Below are 10,277 nucleotides of genomic sequence, written 5' to 3'. Positions count from 1 at the left end.
CAGGAATGACATTTCTTTCAGTGAAAGCTGTGATTTCATTATTCCAAGAGCAGGAGTACTAAGTTTACTGTGTCTCTGTGCAGATTTCAATCTGTGTAAGATCAGAGAAGTGCTGAAATGTCTGTAGAACCAGGAAAACACAATCTAAACAAAAGAGCATGTAATATACAGCCTTACATCTTTTATAGCTTTTTAAAGACTTGAAATTAGAAATACGCTTCTCTAATCAGAATTTAATTCCAGTTGCTTTAAAGTTCCTCACTAAAAATCTATGCCAATGAGGGTGTTTCACAAGTATCAAGAGTCCTATTTTTACCTGGTAACCACATGGCAGGTCTTTGTCTGAGGTCTTTGGAATAATTTAGCTGAATTTTAGCTTTTGTTCTTAATAGGTATGGCAAGCATTTTATCCTGCTGCTACTATGTTCTAAGATATTTAATTGCCAAGTTCACAAGAAACAAACCCAATTGCTTTTCCCAAGCAGATGGTGGAACTTGTTTTAAAAAAATGCAATGAGACTTTTTTTCCAAAATGCTTGCATGGCTTTATGAAGTCTAATCCCTGTTCAATACACACATAGAAGATAAACTTGTATGTATGTGGTTAGGGGCCAAATACGCAGTGTTGAGCTCTCTAGCCTAGAACTCTGAGCTGCGACCACTTTTCTTATCTAAAACTCTGAACATGTTTCCAGTATCTGTGGAACTGGGACCACACTTTCAGTTCCTGGAAGACACAAGGTCTTAATAAACACTGGTGTCTGCTTTGGACTCTATTATTTACCTTTTTATTGTGCATATTATATTGTACATTGTACATATTAATTTTAAATATGGGCAATTTACAGCAACCAAAGTCAGCAAAGTATACAATTGAAATTAGTTTTTAAATGAATTCTACTTTAAATGCCAAGGTAAATCTATGGGTGTCACAAAACCAAGAGTGACCTAAAACAACATTGTAAAAATAATTTTCATAAACTCATTTTTTGTAGCTTGGCAAATAAGAAATATGAAGAAGCACAATAGGTGACAAAAATCAGAAATGTAGATCCAAACATCTCCCAGCACTCTCTGAAGTTTGAATCTGGATCTGAACTCAAACACCATACCTTGCCAATCATTAATAACAGTAAAGTAATATTTTAGAATAACTTGGGGGGGGGAGGGGGAAGCGGGGAGAAAACAAACAAAAACAAACCTTAAAAAGCAGTAGAACAACTTCTTGCCATCCCATATACAGCACAAGGCCTAAGCTAGGGACAGGAGCTGGAGCAGCCTGTGTACCCTAACCTTCTCTAGGAGCTCTGTCCCCCAGCAAAGTGAGCTCCTGACAACCAACCAAAGCATGGATGGCCCTCAGCCAAGGCTACATCAGCTGGTATGGCCCATAAAGTGCACTCTGCTGGAAAAAAAAGTTGTTAGAAGCAAAATGCCCTGGCAACAGCCTCCTAAACCCTCTCTTACCTCAAAGTACCAGGCCCATATATTTTATAAGAGAAAGCATGAAATACAATTGTTTCACATAAATATAGCTCTATTCACAAACAAGTCATATAAACATCCACTGGTTGTTGACAAATCACTCTTACTTGCAGTGAGACTGCAGTATTTTTGAGACTCAAGCCACAGCTTTTGCACAGTGCTTAGCAAAGTACTAACAGCTGATGCACAAAGAAATAAACAAGAACTACAAGAACTACTACAAATAGTGTCCAAACCATCAAATTAACAGGTCACTGATATAAACTGGCATCTTTGAATATTGCAAAATGTTATTCGTTTGTACAGTGAATGTCTAACTCCTTATATACTTAGACAAAGACCAGGAGAGAATAAAAATAATAGATTAATGAATATTATGAGAGAATGAATAGTATGCATTATGCTATGGGAAGATAATGATGTGCCATTAAATAGATCAGCTATTATGCTTCCTAAATTTCAATAATGTAGTTAAGAAAGAGCAATAGGGCAAAAAGGAGTGAAAGAAAAGTAATATTGTTACTTAAAATGTGTGCCTAAAGGACCTTGTCTGTATACTTCTTCACAATTTAATCTGATGAAATAAAGAAAGGTTTCATCTTATATAAAATTTTGTATAAAATGTTTTTCAGCCTCAAGACAGCTAACAAGTTAGTTATTAGAGAGCCTGCATAATTTTATGATACAACGTAGGGCTTATCATACATTTCACATCTAGACTGTATTGTAAAAAAAATGTATCTAGTCATGGCTGGTTTTGACTGACTGGAACTAAACATGATGGGAATAAGATGCACCTTCTTCTCCAAATGCAAGAAAAAAAGGACATTCTCATTAAAATTATTTGCTGATATGACTTAAAACAATGTATTTAATCTTCACCTTTTTAATGTAAATATCCTTCAACTGAGAATTTAAAAAATATAATTTAAAATACATTCTGTAAAGTATAATGAGATGCTCTGTCAGATGGGAAGACAAATTAAAAGTGCAATTCACACTGTTACAGCAGCATTGCCACCACGGAGCTACTAATCTTTTGCACAAAGCTCACAGTAGAATGTACTCCAGTCTGTAGGCCACATGATTATAGACTTGCAAGGAGACTGGGATTTAAATTATTCATCAATGCAGATTTCCTTTTGCAGAGAAATTAGTGTGCCACATAAATAGCAAAACTGTTAATTCTTGGCCTTTTGCAAATTAACTGCCTGGTAATAGCATCAGTTATTACCGGCGAGTTTCCGGAGCAGTTACAATAGAAATATTCTGTCAAACAGCTGTATATGAAAATCATGCTAAAGACAGAACATCTGCACAGCCAATTAAATGTTCAGAATAAATTAGGTCCTGTAAATGTAACAGCTGAGCATAAACCTGTCAGGACACCTGACAAATGCCAGATTGAGGCCGTAACCTGCATGTCCAGAGAACAATGACATCTTAGCTACGGCACATCGTTACTTACAAACATCCAGAGGGAATAGGATATCAAAAGAATTTGCCTGAAAAAGACTTGCAGTCTTCAAAACTGTCAGGTGTGGATTTCCGGTGCAGTGATACATGTTTTCATCTGCCTGTTAACCACAGAACATTACCAGCCTGTTATTTACAAAGTCAAACTCCATTGACATCTAAACAGAATTATTGTTAAACTCTCACACACGTGGTACTTGCCCCAACTGGACTGTAGCGGATGGCAGCGTTTGTGACATGCTGGCTCTGCCAGTCTTTCAGCACAGCAGTGTCAGAGGCTGGTTTCTTTTGCATCTGGGGGAACTGCCACAGAATTTCCAACAATAATGATCACAATACAAATGCTTATAGCTGAAGGAGATCTGTCTACAGGAGCTGAAAATATTATTTGGGACACAAACCAAACATTTCTCAAGAGAAGACTAAGTCACTTATATTACTTTTCTTAAATGTAGTGTGCTGTTTGTTTTTTTTTTGTTTGGTTGGGGTTTTTTTGCAAAGATATTCAGCATACTAAACAAAGATGTACTTTATTCCATAAGAATAAGGTTGATCTAACTCACTAAACTAGTAAATATCACTGATTCTACCTTGACAAAATCCATGAGGAGTGAGTTGCCACTGCCAGCAGGTTCTACAGACTGAGACATTCCTTCCAGGTATATAGACCTGAAGTGCACTACAATATCCTTTCCAGGTTTTAGGCCAGAAAACATTATGATGTAAAAATACATCAGATTTCATTATCTAGAAGTGCTTATTTTTCTACTAGAAACAATCTGGTTTTTTTCAAGAATAGCATTCAATTAATTCACCTTCCCTCTTAGAACAGAAGCAATGCAAAATAGCACCCATATGGAAATCAGTCCTGGTTCCTAGATGTTTTATCACAATTTGTAACAGTGACAGATGCAGATGCACTTTTGATTCCACTTAGGTTTTAGCTGTGTAGTTAAGCAACTTATTTTACCAGTATGTATGATTGCAAATTCTGATTCTGAAATTACTAGTCTGAAAAACAATTATAAATAACGTTCATGGAAATCTCACATAATCTACCCTATAAAACACTTATTCAAATTAATCTAACTACCTGCACATGGATACAGCAGGCATATTTGCTACAAAAACCCACATAGTAGTAGTGACCTGAAGCATTCCTCCTGCACATTCCCCTCCTTCCAGCCTCTTATCCCTTCTTTGCTTGGAATGTGTAATTTAGAGACCCTTCCCTGAGAGCTTCAGAATGTCAACGCTTTGGACACATGTAAGGGTAAAAGAATTAAATCCTTTTATTCAAATACAGTTGGTTCTAAATAGAATCTTTCCCTTTTAAATGTCATATATTTCCAAACATGAATCTCAGTGATGAGTTTAAAAAGCAGCATAGTGAAAACCTTACTCTGCTGAAGCAGCACGCAAAAGAAGATAATTACCTTGCCTGTAGTCCCACTTGTCTCTCTGGAAAAAGCAATCCCAGTGCACAGGATAGACCTATACATTGCATGTAATGGAGCAGCCAGCCTAAATACAGCTCTGTGCCACTGCAGCTGGACTGCTTCTGTTATTCCAGTTAGCTCATTTAGCAGGAGATTAAGTATCTCCACATTGCACAAAGGAGACTGAAGGCCAAGTCCCTCGGTAACTTTAAAGAGAGTCCAAGCACAGAGGAAATTCCTTGCAGATAAAATACAGCTGTCAGACCATAAACTTCCCAGTTTTTCTATTCCCTTCCTTTCCTCAAAGGGAGAAATGAGCTGAGCCTGGATAATTATATTGTTCTTTCAGCATAATTACCCAGCTTTGTCACTGCTTCACACATAATTAAGTATTAATATTACCCTTTAAGTAAACAATACATACATGATATCTCTGCCATGTGTGAGAAAGCATTGTTTTATATACACACTGGGAGCTGGAGTAAAATGGTAGAATGCATGCATCTGAACCTATACTATTCTGGCAGATATTTTTGGTTAAAATTACTTTGTTTGCTCTTCAGTACAATAAGCCATTATAAAATAATAAGCACAATGCTAAAAGGATTCATTATTGAAGCACTTCCTATGCAATGAATAATGTGTCTAAATACCTGAATCATCACAGAAAACAAGATACTGGACTCAGTACTGCTGCTTAGAAACAAGATTACGTATGTCAGTATTGTAAAATTGCCTGTGGTGGCTCAACCCCAGGCAGCAGCTCAGCCCCACCCAGCCACTTGCTCCCTCCCCTAGCTGGATGGAAAAGAGAAAAGGAAGAGTAAAAGGAAAAAAATTCATGGATTGAGATAAAGACAGTTTAATGGATAAAGCAAAAGCTGCATGCACAAACAAAGCAAAACAAGGAATTCATTCACTACTTCCCATCATTAGGCAGATATTCAGCCATGTCCAGGAAATCAGGCATCCATCATGCATGATGGTTGCTTGGGAAGAAAAATGCCATCACTCCAAACATTCCCCCTTGCTCCTTCTTTCTCTCAGCTTTTATTGCTGAGCACAATGCCATACAGTCTGGGATAGTCCTTTGGTCAGCTAGGGCCAGTTGTGACAGCTGTGTCCCCTCCCAGCTTCTTGTGCATCTCCAGCCTCCTCACTGGCAGGGAAGCGTAAGAATCCCAAAAGCCTTTACACAGTGCAAGTGCTGTTCTGCAATAACTGAAACATCCCTGTGTTATCAACACTGTTTCCAGCACAAATCCAAAACACAGCAACTTACAAGCTACTACAAAGGAAAAATAACAATATTCCAGCCAAAAAAAGTACATTTCCAAAGACGAGTGGCACTGTATTGCTCTTTACATGGCACTATATTATATGTCATTTACATAAGTGCTGATGACTCCATGTAGAAGTGTGACAAAAGCTGTTGAGAGTGAGGTCCTCCATGTTTATTTGTGAACTTTGAGACAAGTCACCTTTAGAACTGCTCAATTTGGCCACTATCCTATGTTGAATCACCAAGAAAGGGCAGGTTTCACATGGAATGTTTCCCTCATGCAGCAGTCAGCAGCATAGAGACTCACTGGGTTTGATGTTGTACCAAGACCATTAAAAGAATATCCTATTTTCCGGAATTTAGTTTCATCACTTTCAGAAACCACGTCTGTGTTTGCCTCCCAAAATATCACATAGATGTGAATTTTAGAATTGACTTATGAGTTGTAGGAAAAAGCACTTCCATTTCTTTGTCTCAAGCTGCTAAATTAAGTTGATGTTCCTTCGTTGTAGTGCAACAAGAAAGAGTGATCATTTGCAATTTTGTACACATCTTCACATTTCTTCACAGCTGTCTGTTTTCCAAAGGAAAGAGTCCCAATTTACATTGTTTTTTCTAATATCACAGCTACTCCATGCCTCTGGCTCGTATTTGGTTAAATTCCCTGTACCCTTTCTAGTTCTGCTACACCCTTCTGTGATATAATGAATGATTCTTGCATGTAGTATTCAAACAAACTTGTGCAACATGTAATCACAGTAGTGAAGTTCTGGTATTTGTTCTCAAAGCTTTACTGCCAAGTTTTCAACATCTACTTCTCCTTTTTGGTGTTCAGCATTGAGGTGACATTATGTATGAAATATCTGATGTGATTCTAATACTGCTAAATTATAATAGTAATGGTAATTTTGAGGTCATTATTCTGTATGTGCAGTTAAGACCATTTCATTTGCATGCATCACTTGGTATTTATTGACATTGAATTTCATTTGCCATTTTATCACCCAGTAACTCAGTATTGTACCATCAGAATCTCATCACAGTCTCTTTTAAATACCAGGCATTACTTTGTTTTGTCTGCAAACTTTATCGCTACAATACTCATCTCATGTTCTGAATAATGTATGAGTTTGTGAAATTCAAATTTATGAATATGCTGAACTGCACGAGCTCAGCACAGATTGCTGCAGGACTTCATTTGTAACTACACTCAATTTTAAGAACAAACAATTGATTTCTAACTACCAATATTTTAATACGGTGGCAATGTGGGTCTTTGTTGAAGGAATTTGTCATAATCGCACAGTTCTTAGTACATTGTATAATCTGGATAATCCTTATCCCATGTTTACTGAGACATTCAAAGTACTCTAGATTTTAGATTCATTACATTCCTCTAGTTTCCAAGCCATTTTGATGCTTATTGCATATATTAATCTGTGTGTCAACTAATTCTACTCATTATAATAACATATATCAAATTGCTGAATGCAAATGTCAGATTTCTCAGCATGTAATTCACAGGATCTTCCTGTGACCTAATTTCAAACAGTAGCATCACATTTTCCACCTTCTATTCATTCAGAATTGTAGGTTCCATATTACTATTAGTAGCTCAGCAACTTTATATTTAAGTTCCTCAGAACATTTGGATGAAAGCCATTAGATTGCAGTGATTTGTTACTATTCATTTTATTGACTTGCTTGAAAATGTCTTTTATTAACATTTTAATTTGAGACAGTTTCTCAGATTTATCATCCATAAACAATGACTCTTGTATAGGTATTTTCCTGACCTTCTCTGCAGTGAACATAAATGCATACAATTAAGTCAGATTTTCTGCACAATGACCTTATTACACTCAATAACTTTGATTACCTACCTACCTAGCCATGGCTGACATTCTCTGGCAGACTTCCTAATTGCAATGTGGGTGAGGTGGCTGGGGGCTATTTGTACGTTTCTGTTAGCAAGTTACCCCTCAAAATGTTTGTTATTTGTTTCAATGAAAATTTGCATTTAAACTGCCAAGTTTACATTTATTTCTGTTTTCATTATTTGGACATGACATACACGCCTGTGAGTTCTACCAGTTTCTTCCTGGTTGCTATTTAACATATTTTCAGCATTTTAAAAGTATTCTTCTATTATTACTTAAGTTTATTTAAATATATCAAGGTTACCTGCAAGCATTTTTGTCCTTGTTCCTTCTCCTATCAATTAGATTCTTTACACTTAAACCTTCCCACAATCCATCTTTTTAATATTAAAGGGTACAGTAGGAATTTTTAGATATTTTTGTATAACATATTTGGAGGCAACTGAAATCTCTAAACATATTTGTGTTTTCTGCTTTTACAAATTCTCTGGTCCCAGGCTATTCATCTAGGGAATGCACATTTGCTGTCTCTTTCAGTACAAGAACTATAGGCATCTGTGTGAAATTGTCAAGTAGAAATTTGGCAACAGGCAAGGGAAGTATTTCTTCAGACTATGGGATTGACTGTCAGCATTTAGGCTACGTGTTCAGTAGCGTGGTGTAATAAACCTTTCCCTGCTTAGGCATGCCATGTCAGCCTCTCACAAATCCGTGATTTAGTATAACAAAGATACCTTGTATGACTTCATGCTTCCACCCATCCACATCATGACTTAATGTGTCAATTTTATTTTCTTTCTACTCCAGCAATATATGTCTCTGATTATCTTCTCTGCATTTTACTTCAGAAATTCCTTTTATACCACTATGCTAATTTAAAACTAATTGTTTTCATTTGTCCATTTGGGGTTCAGACTTTAAATGCAGAGATGGAACTGAGCCTGGAAGAAATACACAGGGAGGTATATGGAATATCACTGTATTGCTGATTACTCAAGGTAAGTGCATTATTTAAGAGTTATTTCAAAAGATAGGAGCACACATTAACTGGAAAAAAAGGTGTCTATTTGGAAAATACTAACTATATCAGATTAATCCCATGTGAAGATCTTATTCTAAAACAATAACTTATTACAAAATAGTTTCTTTCCAAAAGAGTATGTGTGTGTGTATACATATATGGCATTAATCAGACAGACGGCTCTGCAAACAACTTTTCAGAAATACCTCACATCAGTCAGATTCTTGATTTTCTTAGATTGTAAACATTAAGTGACAGTTGTTTTATTTTTCTGTAAGAGCTAATAGAAATTAAATACTGTGTTACTGATTTCATTTAACTAAACACTTTACTAACACTGAAACAGGCTTTGTATAGACTGTTGTGTACTTGCAAAAATTAAGGCTGTGTGATTATCTCCTTTGCCTTTCTTAATTCAAGTCATGCAGTATTAATTTATATTGAGTCTTCTAATGGAATGGAAATAATGCAAATTGTAATTTCGACTCTGAGCTGGTCAAACTGCAAATAACCATATATAATAGTCAAGTGGTAGGCAAGTGGAATTGTAGGTTTATAATATGAACATCACATCTCAAACTGTCTTCCACAGGCTGAGAATACATAAAATTATACATTATCTTAATTGGCTTTCAGTCCCTAGTACTTGCTATTATCATGTCATACTTGGAGAAGAAAAGTCTCCCTTTCAAGAACACAACACATGATACAGATCATACAGATTATACTGTCAAGGACAAGATAACTATGGTGCAGATGTATAGACAAACAGACACATGGAAAGACATAACACTTTTTTTCATTTCAGAAATTCTGGACCACTTGAGAAGTGAACAGGGAATCACAAGAAAATATTTCATCTTGTTTCTCTTCATAGTAACAAGACATAACCAAAGACACTTATATGTCAGATCAAACGTTCATAGAACTCAATATCCTGTCTCTATCAATGGTGAATACCTAAGGAACAGTATAAAATAAAGCACATAATGGTAATTCCATGACAAACTCTCCCTACTGATAGGAAACTTCAGGACAGGGTTGGTCAAATGTCTCTTTTTCAGGTTGAAGTACACTGGCATAGAAAGTCATTCTTATATTTAAGGAAGTCATTACACTCCTTTCCCAACTCACACCTTCTTTCTCTTTGTCCTTCCTAATTCTTCTGTATAGTTTTCAGGACTGGAAACATGGAAGTGTACAAATTACTTAGGATGAAGACAGAGCAGAGATTTGTACGTGCCATAATGATGTTGCCTGCTTTATTCTCTATTCCTTTCCTAGCAATCCTTTTCATTTTGTGTGCTGCTTTTGTGCGCTGTTGAATCATTGGCTATTTCTAAGTACTGAGCTGACTTTTTCATAGAATGGTCTATTATAATTCCAAGATCTCTCCTTTGAGTGGAAATAACTCATTTGGAGCCCATCATATGTGTGTAAAGTTAGCTTTTTCTCCCAATGTGCATCACTATCAACACTGAATTACATGTGGCACTTTATCATACAGTCCCTCTGCATTGTGAAATCTTTTGCAACTCTCCTCAGTTAATTTCCATTTTCACTTCACTGAATAGATTAGAGTCAGCACACTTTGTCACCTCGCTGTTCACCTCTTTTTCCAGATCACTTATGAACATCTTGAACAGACAGGCTTAGCACAGACTCTTCTGGACTCCACAAATTAGCTTTCCCTA

This window comes from Chaetura pelagica, unplaced genomic scaffold (genome assembly GCF_000747805.2).
Source record: "Chaetura pelagica isolate M959 unplaced genomic scaffold, ChaPel_1.0 scaffold314, whole genome shotgun sequence".
NCBI classification, from domain to species: Eukaryota; Metazoa; Chordata; class Aves; order Apodiformes; family Apodidae; genus Chaetura; species Chaetura pelagica.
The sequence above is the reverse complement of the archived record's forward strand: the minus strand, read 5'-3'. Positions refer to the sequence as shown.